Consider the following 18,969-nt stretch of genomic DNA (forward strand, 5'->3'; position numbering starts at 1 on the left):
CTAGGTTGAGAACGTCGACCTGCGCTCTCACACAGACACATACACATCCACACATCCGTGTCAGAATAACCGTCTTTCAGCGATTTTTAAATCGTGACTGTCCTTTGTAAACTAGTTTCGCGGTGGCTAATTCACTTTTCAGTTGCATGTGATGGCAGTAGTCACTTTTTTGCGGCTGCAGTTCACAGGAGCGTATCATTTTTTGACTCTCGGAGTTTGAAAATGTATTAATTCTTAGAAGTTTACGAGTAGCAGCAGTAAAGCAGGAAGAAATATATTAAGAAGAATGTGTTATCATTCTTATATAGTTTACATATGTATAATTCCATAATTTACATATAATAAAAAAAGTGTTCTGTGCTTAAAATGTTCTGCGTGGTCTAAAATATAAGTATCATTAATTTGTGCAATTTATTAATATCTCCAATATCACTCGCTGAATGAATCTTTTTCTATATTTGTGGCAGAAATAATGCATATAATATAAATATATCAGGATGATTTATTTTTTATACATGTTTGAAATTTTCGTGAAAATAAAATTAGTTTCATCGAAAGTTATTTGATTTCAAATAAGAGGTTTTAATATATGACCATAATACATTATTATTTATTGAAATACGTAATTAATTAAACTCATTGTTAGTATTTCTATATATGCTGAATGTACAGCACATTATGCATTTTCATTAGAGGAGACCGGGGCTTGTTGGCACAAGAAGCAAGTTGGCAATGCGTTCCGTTTATGTATTTATAGCGAAAAAAACAATGAAAAAGTTATCACAATAAATATCTCTTTTATGACATAGGTACTTTTCCTAAAGTTTTATTTAAATTGAACAAATATTACAATAGAAAAAGAGAAAAGTCTGATTCAAGAAGTGGCAAGTATTTTCGAACGTTTCAAAATATCGTATTAATGTTCTTCAGCTTGAGAAGTAAATCAAAGTGACGTATCATTATGTTAAAAGAAACGTTTCTGTTACTATACGACATGTTATTTTGAGGAACAACAGTAATTTATTGTAATAAAATGACTGAAATCAAACGTATGTAGGGATGGGGTATGTTGGCTCATATCAAGGCTCATATCAAGGCACGCTTAGCTTGACTTGTTGTTGCCGCGCGCGTGAGACCTGTGTGAGTATGTGATTTGCTACCTACAATGCTGATAGAAGCTAGATATATATTTATATTAATATTTTTATGTTGAAGAAAGCTAGATCTAAAATAGTTTACAATTGTTTTTCTGCAACAGCATTTTGCTATTCGATCATTACAAAATAACTTTAAAAAATACAATCTTTATCAAGAAGTACATATCTGTTACCCGTTTTGTGTTTCTATTACGTTTTCATTAATTTAACATGGACTTTTGTCGCATAGCCAACTTACCCTACTATCGGGGCAAGTTGGCTACAAGGCAGCATGTTCGTATTTCACTTATTACAAAGAAACTATACAGTATACAAGAGCGTTCCTGGCATAACAATGTAGAGACAGGTTCTCACTATCATATTAGTACTGTTTAATCATGATAATTAGTTGTTTAAAAACTCAAATGCCGAAATTATGAAAACAGTGCCAACGAGCCCCGGTCTCCCCTACTAAAAATATGCTTATAAGACATCGAATTACTTCGACGTGGAATTCATACAGTGTCAATGAAATCCGAGGATGATACATTTTGGTGTGCTTTACGGTCGTGTTAAACATACCGCGACAGCTAGAGATTGCGTTATTTGTGTACCCTAATTAGGGATATATAGATCTACAACTCAACATTCGGCTGTAAGCGCCACGAGCTACGCGCCAAATACAACTTGACTTGATCCGATGTTTCATCGATACCATTGTGAACATAAGTTCGACCGTAAACAGCAATCCTGCGATGAATAAGCGGTTCAACGAACGTCCCCAAATGTGACGTTATATGTGCCTCGCATATTGCTCACCCGAAAAATATTCTTTTTTATCAATTTAGAATAAAATAATGCATTTTTTAATAAAAATTAGATTTGAAAGAGATTTGCCACTAAATTATATCATTATAGAAATTATTTTTGATACGATTTATGAAAGAAAATAAAGAATTCTCAAGAAGGTATTCTTTTACTTCTTGCAGTATTCGACTTTCCTTTTTCAATCAAGGTTGATCATTAAAAATATCTATATATTATCTTTAACTCTATTCATGATGATAAATATACTTTTGTTATAGATTTTAGTTGATTTTAAACTTTTATTTTGATTTTTCGTATCCTCGAATGTACTGCAATTTCACGCAATGCATCTTTCATATTAGGACTGCAGTATTTTACGACAAACACGTTTTGCATCAGTGTTGGATGTTGGCCTGTCTCCGATGTGTCCATGCAATTCACGTGTGATACGCGCGTATCATGGTCACCGAGAAATTACAAACCGCGAGCAAAGTCAGCCTAGATTAGAACCACCATGGACATATTGCTCGCTCATCCGCCAGAATAAACTTCAAGTTTGCATAATACTCGGCTCTCGGGCTTCATATGACGTTCTTATCGCACCGTTCTCAATTCGTCTAATTTAACGCGACGGTATTAAAACGGATGGTTTCAACATTCTAATTAACGCCGTACAAACGTATTATATTGCAACAATGTATCTATTATAATCATCAAATTTCTCAATCTGCGTATTACACTTGAAAACGCGTTATATCTACGTTATGTTATTAAAAAGTTATTTCATTTCGAGTTCCACAGCATATATATTATTATTTTTGTTAGGCAGAAACTATCAAACGAAAAATTCGAGAAATAAAAATTAATTAGTGTTACATGAATTTGTGTCACATGAGACTTGATTTCATTGAGTTATTTAATTTAATAAATGAATATATAAATATGAAGTAAATCTTTGATGTATTGGCTTTGTTTAGAGCTACTGACATGTATGATTATCTCTATTTTTAATGTTTTATTCATGACTGACAATATAATTAAAAAAACCTTGTAACCTTGCATTGTGTAACGGTTTATATTTAGTACCGAACATACGCAATTATAGCAGAAAATATTCGTTATATAATAAAGAATGAATAATAATGATAACTTAGTAAGTTATCATTAAAAATCTAATGGTAAAACATATAGACAAAAAAAGCACACATATGATACATAAATTGATTTATGTTTTGAAAACTACTCGCTTCAAGGCTGTTCGCTTGAAGCGAACATTTCTGACTTTATTTCGCATTTAATAAATATCGAGAAGTGCAAGTACAACGTTGCGAATCGCATTTAAACGAACGTATCGAGATACGAGACGTGTAAGTATTTTACAGTTAAGTATCACGTTGTGTCTTCAATATTTACGCTCAAAAATGCTTTAAAGGCAATCTTTAAATACGTTTAATATTTAACATGTAAAATTTTTGTCTTGTACATGTTCTGTGATCCCTTTTACTTCCGGTTGCACTCATTCACTATATCATTTAGCGATATCGTTGTATTCTGCAATCTTACAATTAAATAGGGATTTTATTAAATTTTTCAAAAAATCCTGATATTTCAGGATCAGACGACATGACCGCAATAAATTGACAATATAAAATCGATGTAGGATCGCCACGAGAAACCTACAACATTACGTATACATGGCTGTCTTTATTGTAGATGTTCTCATGCCTCTTAATGGCCTCGCCAAGGTTAGCAGAATTCGTTAAAAAAACAATCTCTCTCTCTCTCTCTCTCTCTCTCTCTCTCTCCTTCCTCTCTTCTTTGTCTCTCTCCATCTATCTACGATCGCGTATCTTCAATGCTTGCATCAGCATTGCGCTTACACACGAGTTTCTCTCTTCCTGATCAGAGGGCGAGGCGAGGCGAGGCGAGGCGCATTCGAGCGGATTTGGACCTTGTCCTTCGCCTCAGTTTGTCAAACTAATTCACACAAATTTCCGTCTGCCGGAAGAAATCCCAACCGATGGCGACCTAGACCTTTCAGCGTTGAGCGTGTACACCATCCCGCGATTTGCATTTGATTAACACTCATTTTTTCGCATGTGCTCACTCATCAATGACACGCGACTTGTTTACGCAGTAGGTTCGATGTGTATCTCGCTCACTGTTAATACTGTTTCCTACAGGAATGACTGAGCTGCGTAATCAGTTGGGCATAGCAAACTTATGAACCCGAGAGCTCAATATACCGTTGACATTTATATCATATGCATTCATATAAAGACGTTTTTAAGACGTGAGTAATAGTGCAATAATTTGAGAAAAAATAGAAGCAAGATACAATCTAATTTAAGAATAACAAGAAGAATAAGAATAAAGTCCATGTGTGTTTGACCCGTAAATGGACCAGAATAGCGAAAACTAAAGCTCATGTCTTATTTATATCCTTTAATTAAAAAACTTAAAGCACTGTTAAAGTAACGCATAAATAGATGATAATGTCCTAAAACCTGGCTTGCAGGAAGACAAGATTATAACTCATTAGTACGCTGAGTTTTTTCTGTTCTCTAATATAGTTGCGAAAAAATTTGTCATTGGAATTGAGTTTCTAGGACATCTTGCGTGTATTTGTCACTTTACACTTCATACCTCAGTGTAATGTATCTACAATACTCGTAGTCTTTATGAGTTTTATTCCGGAAACGGAAAAATGAATCGCCATTCTGCTAACTTTATAGCGTGATATTCGATATAACGCAAAATGAAATATTTTGTATACATATATAATATATCATATCTGTTGTGTGTTTGTATGTGTATACATATGTATATATTATACTTTATTATAAATTACAAAATAAAATAATATGCTGATCATTTACGTAATGATATAGCTGCAATATTATTAACACGTTAAACGCCGCACGAATTCCAATTAACTTTGTAACATTTGTCACGTTACGGAACCAAAGCTATTTTGCAAATATTACTCATTACCTTGTTTAATTGGCTCTTTAATGATGACTCATATAAATCCGTAAATATTGGTTGTATTTATATACGTACATCATAATGCCAGCTCACTGATAACCCCCCCGTAGCTTGTCATAATGTCGAACCTTATCAGCCTTATCTTATGTTCAACGTCTAATTTTTTTGACACGCGAGGAATACTCCTATCAACTATTTTAACTTTCTGCAACACTTAGGTGCGAAGCGGGATTGCGCGCGTCTTAAAAGTCTTACAACTTACATCTTTTTCCGCTTAAGACATCCGAGATATGAAAAGGTAGCTGCGAGCGCGAGTCTCCTCGAAATTCGGCACCGACGAGGGGGATCGTCGAGATAAGCACGTGGTCACCGCGATATCAATGCCGAACGACCCAGACTGGTAACGCCGGTATCGGAGAGAGCCGGTGATTCACTTTGCCACTCTGGTACCACGCGCGCACACTACATGCACAGATTTTCGCCTTTTCCGACAGTTTCAGTCGGAAACGCGTCTCCGCCGCCTGGTCCGTTTTCTCAAACACTTACACGCGCACTTGTTCCTCATTTGTCCGACTTCCGGCACCATGCGCCACCCTCGCAGCCTCCTCCGTCGCCGCAGCCGCCGCCGCCGTCGGTTTTACGAGTCACTAGGAACACGACTTCTCGTGCTTACCGAAGCGAGTCGTCGTTAATTACTCGTTAAGGGAAGCTGTTGCGAAATATTATTTAAAGCGAACGCGAAGTAATATTAGAAGCTAGATATTGGACAATAATTGCGCTGGACGTATAGGCTTTATCGAGATCTGTAAATAATCTACAAATAATTTTTTTCTTTCCAGACGGTTTAGACGATCTCATCTAGACGGAAAGGCAGTGGGACGAGCACTGGGCACGCGCTCGAGGTATATATCGGGTATATCGGTAAGTAGGTTATCTTTTGTCCCAATAATAATAGCGATAGCTCGTCTATTATATCGCTTGCTCTTGGCTTTCCGGTTTCTTCATGTCACGAAATGATAACGGTTTCGTTACCGGCCCACTTCGGTCGCGTTTTTCTTCGTTTCTTCGCGGAGGGTGCCTGCGCAACTCGCAAAAGTTATCACCCACCGATCGTGATTCCGTGGAAAGCTTCGACGTCGATGATTCGTCGATGACTTTTCTCCACGGCATCAATCTGACTTTTACTCCGATAATCTCCGTGTATACTCGCTTTATTTATTTTTGCTTTCGATTGCGATCATCGACTATACGAGAGTTCTACGATAGAGACGAGGATCGTCATAATCTTGGAATACTTGGCGCGAGCACGTCTCCGATCGATCAATGCGGAATGCAGAACCGATTCGCCGGGCATGCACTCGATCGCTCCCCTATCAAATTGATATCGAGCCCGTTCATGCGGGATAACGCTTAATTCATTACATTAATGTTATCTTCGACTATCACGTCTCCTTCGTGGATCAATATAATACTGCGTGATCATTCGATGCGATTCTGTGATCGTCGTTACTCGTTTAAGGGCAACTAATGCTCTCTCATTTGTCGTTCATGAATCTCTCATAATTCGTTCGCATCCAGCTTCAAGTGTTTTCCGAAGAAGTCTGCATTCAGACAAAACATCAATCTTCCCGATGATTTAAGAACAATGAAGTAACGTATCGATCGTCGAAGACCAACGAATCTCGCCAATTAATTTCCTTTTTTCTTCCCTTCTCATGAAATTTCTTGCGACTGCGTTTAGTTCACGCGTGTCGTGCGTGGATCGTCCTTCGCTGTATACGTTCGTACGCGCGCGCTTATATCTGCGGGGACCAAAATGGCAGTCGCAATTGAATGATGATTAGGTAATATAATCTCTCTCACCCCTTTTTCTTTTTTACTTTATACGCGACTCGTTTAGCAGGAAGTCACGTCGATATCAAACCGCGACTGCTCGCTCTTGCTCATGGATGGCTTCCGAAATGATTTTCTTGAACACCAGGGAAATAATGAAAATCGTTGCTTATCGTGGCTCGGTTTTACAACAGTCGTATAATTAAAGATAATCTCGATGCCGAAATAATTTGTGCCTCTTCCTTTCTCATAAGTGTAAATTGGCCGCGATTGATAGGTCAATTCTGTTTGTTCTTCTCTCCAAAAATGGCAGTGTTTCTCGAATAAATTCGGAAGCGGCAGTGTTTTGTGTCGCGAGTAGAGCGTCCGCGTTCGTCACCGAGGTCGCTTCCGGTCTCTTCTTTCGTCGGACTCGTGCGCTGTTTCGGGGACACGCGACCCGCCGCGCATGCCCGACCCGGAAAGGACCCGCGTGTGACTTTGGCCGTGGTCGTCGAGCTTGTTCGCGGGGGAGAAGAAAATCACGGCGGCGAGGCAAGGCAAGAGAGCTTTCGATCGGTGCGCTTAGGTCGGCTCGCTATTAATTGGCAGTGTTTCCGTTTCGAGATCGGAGTGGCGGTGGGTTGGCGTAACTGGTCACGTTGCTAGCGCGCGTCTGGACGTCATCATCCGCCGCCAATTTAACGATGCGAAGAGGGATTAGAGCAGGTCTGCGAGCACCCGCGGTAGTTAGTCCGCGATAATCTAAATGCATATGGCGTAGCGTTCCTCGAACGGCGAGGTTTACGTAAATGGTATATAGCGAAAGAGAAAGAAAGATCACGCGGTGGAGATGTGAGGGACGGAGAAAGAAAGAGACAGGCAGAATCGCGGCGTTGAATATTCTCGCTCGATGGCACTTCCGGTTCGAGAGTTCGCGTACTTTCTCTCCTGAGCGGCGCGAGCGAATCGACGCGACCGACGCGAGTATTTTCCTGCTGCGACTCGGCGATCCGATCGATCGGCTCGTTCAATCTATCTTAAATGAAGATCCAAAATCTGGACGTGAGGAAGGCGCGTCGGCAATTTTCGATTCATGGATCAGACAATCGACGCTCGCACATGAACCAGCGAGTTTTGCGTCGCGTTTCCGCGCGGAATCTTCTCCGAATTTAATGATCGGCCTCGCTAGAACACCGCGGGACGATGATCGCGTGTTCGGGGGAGGGAGGGGGACAATGTCCGCAGCCGATAATTCTAGAAATGTCCGAGCGGAGTTTCGATTTCTCGCGCTACCGAGACGTCTCTTCTTCACCTGCAGCGGTTCTTCTCGCTCCACCTCGTGCACTACCTTCTACTTGGCCGACCTTCCGAATTGACGCGCGGCACTCCGTGACCTCCGTGGAAAAAGTGGAGCGCGGGGGATTCGGCCGGGTCGGTGTGCGAACGCGAACGTCACACTCGGGTGGCGCGCCGAAACCGGGCGGCAAGTTGTCGTAGGTCACACGCGCACGCACACACACACGTACGTACGCGGGCACATACACATGCGAACGGGTGGGCCGTTTGCTTGCCGCCTTCCACGGGACCAGCCGCTTCCGGTTCCTCTCTTCCTCTCTCGAATCTCTCTCCCTCTTTTTCTTTCTCCTCTTTCCTCTCGATGCACGTACACGTGGGGGGATTCACACGGCGGGATCGAGCGCGCGCCGTAGCCCGCGGGAAGGGATGAGGGTGTCGCGGATCGAAATATCGCGTGATCGATACCGAGTGTCGTCACGTTGTCCGCACCACCACTTGGTTCACCACCTGGACCCGTCTCGCGGGGTCGAGATACGCGCCTCTCCGGTATCTCCGGTACGATCCGACGATCGCGCGTGTCTTCTTCGTCCTCGCCGCCGTCGGGCCGCGTGCGTGCGTCGCTGCGGAGACGCGTCGCCTGTACGCGTGTGCGTCGCGTGTGTGTGTCCGCCGCGCGTGTACGCGCGCGAGCATGAAACGTTTGTCACCGCCGTCGTGCCGAGAGGAGGTGTAAAACCGCCGAGTATGTGTCGAGCTTCGAGTTGGCTTCGACAAAGTAGGGCGACGACTGGGACAGCGGCCACGGGCACCGGCGCTGCCTCGCTCGCGCTCACCGACGACGAGCGAGAACCCGCGGCGCGCCGCGCGGTAGAGGAGCCGTGGAAGTGGAAGAGAGAACCCTCCTCGTAAAACGGCAGCAACCGCGCTGCGCTCTACGTTCTCCAGTAGGGGAACTTCTGACGCCGCGCCACGCTACCGCTGCAACAAGCCACATCGCCATCCACATCCGAGCCGAGCTGTTCGGATCGTGGCTCTCCATATATCACGCTATTCACGAGCGTGAGACGGAAAAGAGCGTCGCGACATAAATTTCATATTCATAGGTGTAATTGAACATAAGCGTTTTATTCGCCGAAAATGCAGATAATAAATAATAATATGATCGAATGTGCGATAATAAAATATAGGATATCCTATGTAATATACATATATATATATATATATATATATATATTGTTAATGAGATATTGTATGCAATATTGAATCTTCCAAAGATTAAATTAATAATAAGTTATGAAAGAGTTATTCATTAGGCGCTTTGAGAATCCAAAGGTTTTTCGAATCAATATTTGTGTAGTTTGATTGATGTATATTGCAGTAATTTCTAAAGAGACTTGTCGATATCTGCAATTTGAGCTCCATCTCATAAAATACTATGTTTCAACGTCGCGACCTTCCCTCTTCGCAGTAACGCGGATGATGCTCCATTTTCGCGGTCAGCTGACTGGCGCTCGTTCGATTATCGAGCCGCTCGATAATTGCGAGATATTTCGGTGAAATACATCAGACACCTTCTTTCATATTAGGCCAGTCAATAAAGACACTAAAATTCGAAAATTTAACTTTAATTACAAAAGTTTTCAAATTTTGATGGAATATTGGGTGAGTTGAAATAACAATAAATCTCATTTTGCAACCATTTCCGAGGTCCGGAACATGTTAAATATATTGCAAAAAAATGTTAATTTATTATAACTTTGCGAAAAAAATTGCAAAAGTGCTGCAAATTGATAGAATAACTTTTACAATTGCCCCGAACAGTTGTGCCAATTTGCAACCTTCTATGTTGCACGCAATATATATTTTTTTAATCAATGATGGAACAATTGTTTATTTGGTCGTAATTTTGTCAAAAAAATTGCAAAAGTTTTGCAAATTGGTTGCAAACGTTGAGATTATTTTTCGTCACAAGCTGTTAAGTTTGCAACCTCGGACAAGGTCCGCAACAGTGAAAAATTAGCAACAATTATTATTTTGCACTTTTTACAAGCGTGAAAAAATTGCAAAAGTTTTGCAAATTTTACGGAGTGCTTCAAATGTCTTCCCTTATCCAAATATAAATTTGCAACCTTCTACTAGTTACGCAAATTATTACAACTTATTTGACTAAATACGTTATTTTATAAAAAATTTCAATGTTGCGCGCCTCGAAATAGGTTGCAAATCTAATACATTGCGAAAAATATTACAATAGACATTGCTTTAAGTTTGCAGGATTTTTGCAATTTTTTTCGCAAAGTTATAATAAATTAACGTTTTTTACAATGTTTAGCATGTTCCGGACCTCGGGGATGGTTGCAAAATGAGATTTGTTGTTATTTCAACTCACCCAATATTACATCAAAATTTGAAAACTTTTGTAATTAAAGTGAATTGATTGTCTTTATTGACTGGCCTATATTAGTCAATCGCGAAGAGGATGTTATGTAAATTGGTAAATTTTCGTTTATTTAATAATATTTTAATAATAACTTTTACACATATATGTATGCACTTGAATTTACGCCAACCCTTCTCAATGAATCTTGGCAATTTGTTTTCAAATAGATTTAAAATAACAACATGACATTGATTCATAAGTGATTTAAAAATATGTAGCTGACGTTCTTATAGTATTGAGGACATCATTTTATTTAACGTATTTCAATGCGTCAGCAATTCATGATACTAAAACTTTATTCGATATTTTCATGGCAACAGCAATTCCGTGCGTGAAATGCAATTCTGTATGCATGTCCATATTCCATCTATCATCAATAAAACTTTTAATATCGCATTTTTGCATCTTCCGTACAGGTTGCTAGGAAACTCGTAATTGATAATATTTTAATTTTGTATGATAAAAAATTATACTGCCATACGACGTGTCTGAAACTCATCAATTTTGCAATAAGTTTATAATAATCATGTTTTAATAATTATAAAACTAAATAAATTTTTATTTTATGATTATTATTAGAATTAATCTTATTATTTCATTTATTTACGTAATTTGTTATTTAGGTAAATATACGTTTGGGGCATTTATGGGGGGAGTAGAAATGCTCTCTTGCGTTCTCAGGATTTGCGCCTAGAAATTTCCGATCTTTGCCAATTCGTCTTTTGTTCTCCCCTCTCGGCGGGCATAAAGGATTCGTCTAAAGAAGCCGTTGTGTTCGAAATCGAAAGAGAAAGCCACATGTTCGCGAGTAACGTAGAACGTACCCTGACAACTGTTCTGCACGCGTTCTTATTATTCTTTTACGGTCTAGGCCACAATGTTCGATAACCGAAAAACTTTCACCGTTCGAACCATGCTTCGCCCGCGTAGCCACGCGTGATCTTCGTACGGTTTTCTAGCGGCACGTGTCTCCACACAGCGTCTCTTGATTATGAAATTATATTTGTCTACTCAAAAACAGTTTATCGAGACTTTACTTCTGGAGTGCAGTGATTCGTTTGCTACCGTCTTTATGGGACGACGTCGTGTTCTAGAATAGCACGAGCCGACACAGAATAGCATCAAAGCGCAGTGCATAGACCTAAGATATATCGTTGTAGTAATGGTAACATCTAATTTTGCGAATATTTTTCTAAGAACAAAAGCATTGTTTTTTTAAATAGTATAACGTACATAGAGAGCATTAAATATAAAATACATTTATATTTGAAATGCGTGTCATAAATGTAAAGACCTATTTTAAAAATAGATTTTTTTGATTGAAATTTATTTGAGAGAGAGAGAGAGAGCCGAAGAAAGTGATTTAAACGTCTAAATTTTGCGTTCAAAATTCGGTTCTGAAATGATATTGATTGAAGCATCGTATGTTTAAATAAACTTCACAATAAATTAAATGAAATTTGGATTGTAAAGATCTCTCTCTAATTAATAATTAATATCAAATCTCGTTAGTTAATAATTTGATATTTAAATAATGCAATTCGAGAAACCTTTGTAAATGTAATTATAAAAATCAAATTATCAGAAGATAGCGTGTAGTATATTTGTCACGATTACATTCGGTTAATTATATTTGATTAGTTCTTGAACTATTTGCAGTTAAATGGTATCTGTAATTATATTCTCTTAGTTCCAAAATAGAGGTATTTTGAAGAGATAATATTAAAACTACTAACTTTTGCATGTTTATAGATTTAAGCACAATTTTCTTAAATGTATTATAGAGTTTCATGTGGTTGCATTATAGTAAATGATAATCAGTACGCTACTTAAATAATATTTTATAGAAGTAGAACAAGATTAACTTTGCTAATACATCTCGATCTTGTAATGAAATTTCATAACGGCGTTGATATACTACAACGAAATAAATAGCGTCATGAATACTAAGATAAATTCGCGTTCAACTGCTTAAGTGTTATAATATTTAACGAATATGTGGCAAGTTAGAAATATCTCACGAAGGTCAACTGACGATAAATCATCAGTCCTCGTTAATGACCAAAGAAAGGCGATGACTGATCGAGTGCTTAATTTTACGAACTTGGTTACGCATAACAATTCGTCGTCTCGCAAAGATACCTACACGGTCTGTGTTTCGCTGTGCGTACACTTGACACGAGACGCTACTGTGTCTCTTGATATGCCGTCGTAGAGAAAAAAGAAATAGTCCACGCAATCGGTAAGATTCGTCATCGGTTGGGACGAGATTTACGATCGAGCATTCTTTTTTCTCAAGGACTCGCGCGAGCGGCGTATCTGCAGTCCTCCTATAGAATGAAGTCGAGTCCTTGCCTCCGCGTCTTCCGCGGAGGACAGTCCTGTCGGTAGGTCCTGCCACGAAAGATCTGACGAAGGCCGGCCGCTATAAGGATAACTCCTTGGAGCAACGTAATAGAGTCACAAGGATTCTACGCGGCGTTGCCCTGACCTCAAAAAATATCCGGCACTTTTTTTCTCTATCTTTCTCGCTCTATAATCACCGTAATTATGCTCGCTCGTAGATAAGTTTGCCGAGGCGATTGCTATAGGGATATAGGAATATAGGCGAAAATTTATTATTCACATCTTTTTTTGCATATATCGCGCGACTGCGTGTATTTTGATTTTTTTTGTAGAAGTATCATTATGATTGATTTTTTTATCAAATAACTGATGAATTATTTAGTAATACGTTTGAGAGACAATTTTATCTATATATTCTCAAAAATATATATATATCAATTGGAAAAATAATTTATTTTGACAGTTATAATAAATATTAAATCATATTTGATATTTTTCTTTATATTTTATTATTGATTTTATATTATTATCACATTTAATGTTACATTAATCGCTAACAATAAGTTATATCATATTTATTAATTACACTTATATTTTTATTCTTTTATTTACTACATTTGCAAGAATTTTTATCTGAAATTTGTTTCATTACTCCGTCAAATATTACTTATTATATGCACGCGAAAATAACTCATCGCGAAAAACGTATCGATTCTCGTGCTCATCATGATTTTAATAACAATTACAGCGGAATGTTGCGCGGCCAAATGAGCGAGGAGTGTTCCTGAACGCGATCCTGCCCAGTTGATGACCTTTCAGCGCGCAACCGTTTGTAATAGAGCTGGGGTCGTTCGGTCGGTCTCTTCGTCGTTCCGGCGCATATTTAGGTCGACTATTGTTCGTCGCCCTGAGAAACAGTCTATTTCCGGTATTAGATACTTTCGTTGTTATGAAGTATCACTAGCACACCTATCGTCGTCGTCGTCGTCGTCGTCGTTTCGTTCCGAGAAGATCACGAGCAAGTCGCTCTTCTCTTTTCGTCATAGGAAGTGTGTCAGTCGCTCAGTTCCGCTATTAGTGGTAGCATTTCTATTAAGCAGGAGAAAGCACGAATTATGCGCTCTTAAAATCCTTAACGAACCTCTTTTTCGCCCTCGTTAAACAGCCGCGATGGTACATAATCGCAGACGTTGTCTCGCGATGGGATTACGCTCGGGATTATTCAACTTTCTTCTTTTAACCGTTGGCTACGAAATCTGATCGTGGTATGAATATATCATGAACGTCATAGAGCAACATACTAGGATATACCAGGAAGAATAGACAATTTGTTCTTGATTATATAAGAAGTAAAGACCAAATTAGAATCTAAACGAATTTATGGATACATGAATATATTAACCTTAAAAATTAAAAAAAATCAATATTTAATAAAAAGATGTCAAAAAATGCTATAATTTAAACTAAATTCAATTTTAATAAAATAAATAAACGAATTTAATTTGATTTAATTCAATTTAAATTTAATTTAAATTAATGTAGAACGGATTCTGAATGTTTTAACGATGCCGTCAACGTAATAAATTCCGAGTGTATATGTATGAACTACCGCCGCGCGATTATATCACCGTAAGAATATTGATGATGGCGGAAGTGGAAGAAAGTTCACCCGATCAGACTGAAAGGCTCGTCCGATCAGACCGTGTGACACTCGTTTCGTGGGAAGACAGAACTCCGGTATATACGGGCGTTTCACTCTCGACGAGCCGCTTGGATAACGGGCCTCTCCACTCGCAGCGGCCGGCGGTGGCGGAGGCAGGCACCATAGCGAGAAAGAAGGGAAAGTAGTTCTGTAAGTCAGTGGGGCTTGCGGTACCCCGCACACGGACGTCCAACGGTTGTTAAAGCGACGGACTCGGGCCCGCGATCGACCGACTGATCCCTCGTCGTGCAACGGTAATCTGGACGAGCGTGTCTTCAAACAATCCAAGAGTTCATTTTTTTCCGGATCACTTTAAATCTGCATATTTAAAAACTTATTGTTGACAATATAGATATATAATATAGAAATAAGAAATATACTGAAAGTTTTTTTACAATAATTTAGAACTATTATTGTTATTAGATTACATTTTTTTGAAAATAATGCTTAAAGATTTTAATATATCATTTTTATTTATTACAAATATGAATTTAAGACAGTTTTGAAAGAATTATTTAATAATTAAGTTCTTTTTTGGTAAAGATTGAAAATTTCACTGTCTTCAAGCGTGCCAAAAGAAACGAGTTTTTAGATAAAAATAATTTTGCTTTAGCAGAAAGAAAGTAGATGAAATTACTTACAAAACGATATTGCGCATAACACTTGAAAGGATCCATGATCCATGCTGCGTAACAACGTTTTTAAGATTCATTGTTATTTATATAAGATTACATAAAATTACATAAACATAAAATTATACCACTCAAAATAGGTCTTTATTTGAACGTAATCTGTTTGTCCGTTTATGAGTGTAGCTCATATCCGTGCGTGCAGAGATTACGCGTATATGTAATTAGATAATCAGGCAACGGGACTAGGGAAGGCGTGAGAAAATACATATCGACCGCACCGTTGGCGTTTATGCATTTTTAAAGACCAGTTTTCTAATAAAGTATATAATAAACGGAATGCACAAAGCAATCGTCGTCGTTCAAACGTTTTAATTGAATTTACAGAAACATGATTGTATACTCATAGTTTTATGTAATGCATGATTGAGGTGGGACAGCCGCGTTAGTCGTATAATCAAATTAGATCCTATGAGGCGACGATGAAAATTTAATAACTTGAACAAATATTCGTGATAATTAAACATTTAATAACTAATAACTGATAATAAGTAATAACTAATTGTCGAATCACTTAATTACGATTTCAAATAGATTATATAAAGTCGAAAATATTGACGGTGACATGTTATTTCGTATACTAATCGATGGCGGAACGATTAAATAAATATGCCGATAATATGTAACGGATACCACACTTGTTATATAATGACGTTTATAATACAAGAGCGCGTTACACGATACTGAAACTACAAAATGATTACTGTAACTCGGCGAAACACGAATGCGAGGAAAACGAAACTGCGCGTCGTGTGACGTGAAGTCGTCGGTCGGAGAAATCGGTGCTTCCGCCTGCATTAGCGGTCTTTTCCAGCGAGACTAATTTCAGATTCCGCCTTTCACACAGCCGGACAGAGCGACAATTATTTCAAGATTATCGTACGTAACCGACGTCGGCAACATGTCGGATTAGAAGTTATCGACGCGGAGTTAAAACCTGTTTACGTATGTCGCTCGTAATAAGTCACAGTTATACATTCGTGATTGCGAAATACGTTAGGATACACGTATGCACTTGGGCATATGCAACTTGGCATTTAAATAAAAAAAGTACATCTCTCTAAATTTACTTATATTAAAATATTTTTTTTATGATTTTATTGTGTGTCTAATAATACAATGCTATAAGTCATTTATTTTATTTTGTGTTATATTAAGAAACTGGTTAACGTAAAATCTCATTTACTGTAAAAACATTTTAGTAGATCTGTAAAAAAAATAATTATGGACCAAAGTTTGAATTTCGCAATATTACTACTTTGTTTTTAATATATCATATCTATATAGTGATTAATTAAAATAATGATTATTCTTTAGAAGAATTCTTTAATTATCTAAAGGTTTTGCATGTGTGCGTGTATGTGTGTGTATAATTCGATCCTATCATTACTGTCTGTATATGTTTTATGATATTAGTATATATCATTGTCAGTCAGTGACGGACGTGAGATTCATAGTTAATTATCTGTTTGAGAAAAAAATGACATGCTTAACTTCTTAATTAACCTCTGGTTAGAAATTAACGCAATACATACATTGATTTTACATGGTCAACATTGGTAAACACAGTCGCGAAACAAAAAGTGGTCCTCGCCCGGTTGTCCGGTATAAAGACTTTCTGGGTCAAGAATCAAGTTCTTTGATAGTGATCGATTTAATCGTTTTATCCTTTCGTCATGCTGCGGTACTTTTTCTGATCTAACGATTTCTAAATTCAGTAACAGAAGTGCGAGCACGTGTGGCTTGAATATATTGTAAATATTAAAATATTAAAAATTTATTAGTGCAAAAATGGAAAAAATTAAAATTTGCGAAAACAAATTTTTATTTGTTAAAAAAGAAAGGAGATACTCTGCGCAGAGATTCAAAGATAAAAACCAGCCACATAATCTGGGAAATTTTTTAAAAGTTGAATTTTTCTTGAGTTAATTATACGCCACCATATTTAAGAAATCTTACAAAATATATAAAACTAATTTTTTTACTTTAATCTAATAAAATTTTAATTATTTTGTCAAATTGTTCAATACATATGCAACTTTAAGATTTCATTAATTTACTATTTATGAGCAATGGTAATGTTTGTTGCCGCAATTTTGATGAATAATATAATTATGTTTAGGCAAATAGAACCTACATTCCAATTAATATCGACACAGAATTGATACTAACATTAATTTCAACCAGCTATAATTACTAATGAAAATGCTGGAGTTTCCACATTAGAAATGTAAAATCAGAGTCATTCTGAACGAAGTCATTGTGCTAACGCACCTTGCTGATCAAAAGTTAACGTTTACTTAATCGATAATCGTTACTCGTCGTAAGCGTACAAATAAAACGTTTGATCGATCCATTCGTTCGTTGCTCGGGTGTTTTCAGAATTGACAAGTCAATCAAGAATTATCTTATAATTAGAATCGCAACGACTCGTGCTGTTGTTCAGCGTGGAAACCTATTCGATTCGTAAAAATGCATCTACATCATGAGAAAATCGAATCATTCACAATGTAGCTATTATTTGTTCATTGTGTTAGCACACTATAAAATAGGATTGGACATAAAGATATCGTGTTACTCATCCTAATAATTATTCGACGAATATTAGTATATTTTTGTATCATATAAAAAATGAAATAAAATAAGCAATTAAAATTGAAATATAAATAATTCGATAATATAACTGAATAATTACTGAAAGATATATTATTTGGCCAGTTATGTTACTCAATTTATTATTTATTTTTATTAAATTTTTAATGAAATAAGAATCGTCTGCCCATTCATGAATAAGCATTTTTAAGCAGTAATTTTCTATAAGCATTTATTCGTATCTTATGAGTCTTTTGAATCACTTATCAATTACTTAGACAAAATTGCGTCTATATTTAAGTCTTAAACGCTTCTTCAGACATTTACCAAGATGTATGCGACTATGCGAGCGAAATGGTGTATATGCGTGTGTATTTATAAAGGCATATGCATGCAAATAATACGAACAGCAGTTTCACTGCCAGGCAGCAATAAGCGTAGGTTGTTCTTCGTTGCCATTGTACATTGCACGTTGGAGAAATCGCCTGCTTAGGCTAGCTTGGTCTTAAACGTAGGTACAGGAATACCGTCGAGAGGCATGAGAGAATGAGTGTGAGAAGCAGGGAGACGAATAGGTAAATCGTGTCTCTCAAAGTCTAAGAAAACGAATAAACCGTAGCGACTTAGCGTCCCAGATACGAGAGCATGTTTACCGAGGAGTTTCTAAGCCGCATCTCAAGTTCTCGAAAAACGCGGTCTGTCATCCACTTGAAAAACAAATAATAGAGTGATTCCCAATTCTCTAGAGATAAATTAAGAAGTTACGTTGATTCCGAACAAGTCTTTATATTCTGTAAGTAAAATATTAAGAAAATATTTCTGTAAATCACGTATTTTAAGTGTACTTTTTAATTAAAAAATTTTAATATTTTATAATTTAGAATTAAGTTATTGAATCGCACAAGAATCATATATAATTATAGCTCATTGAGGTCATATCTTTAGCACAAGCAATATTATGCTGCCAAATGGATCGCGATGTCAACGCCAATTTCGCATTCCATTACTGAAACAACGTTTACCTCCTCTAATTTCATGTCTGCATTGTAAATCGCGAGTCAGGCATTCAAGCAAGCGCGAGGCTTTTGTAAATATTAGCGAGACGAAAAAATCAGAAGCAAACTTTCCGCGCGAACTAAATGAGTACGTGATAGTGAA

General features: G+C 37.5%; 1 protein-coding gene and 1 long non-coding RNA gene across 7 annotated transcripts in view; one reads left to right on the forward strand and one right to left on the reverse strand.

Moving 5' to 3' along the window:
* Positions 1–5,744, reverse strand: part of Hr4 (Hormone receptor 4) — a 67,586-nt gene extending 61,842 nt beyond the window's left edge. Inside the window, exon 1 of the mRNA XM_071772429.1 lies at positions 5,194–5,744. The gene's annotated coding sequence lies outside the window, so the exon portion shown is untranslated. The remainder of the gene's footprint in view (positions 1–5,193) is intronic.
* LOC139809497 (uncharacterized) overlaps positions 1–18,969 on the forward strand; it is a 300,362-nt gene that overhangs the window by 44,497 nt on the left and 236,896 nt on the right. For all 6 annotated transcript variants that reach the window (XR_011731111.1, XR_011731112.1, XR_011731108.1 and 3 more), the window contains one exon: positions 5,771–5,852. This is a non-coding gene — a long non-coding RNA (uncharacterized lncRNA). The remainder of the gene's footprint in view (positions 1–5,770; positions 5,853–18,969) is intronic.

The sequence above is a fragment of the Temnothorax longispinosus genome, chromosome 3 (genome assembly GCF_030848805.1).
Source record: "Temnothorax longispinosus isolate EJ_2023e chromosome 3, Tlon_JGU_v1, whole genome shotgun sequence".
Classification (NCBI taxonomy): Eukaryota; Metazoa; Arthropoda; class Insecta; order Hymenoptera; family Formicidae; genus Temnothorax; species Temnothorax longispinosus.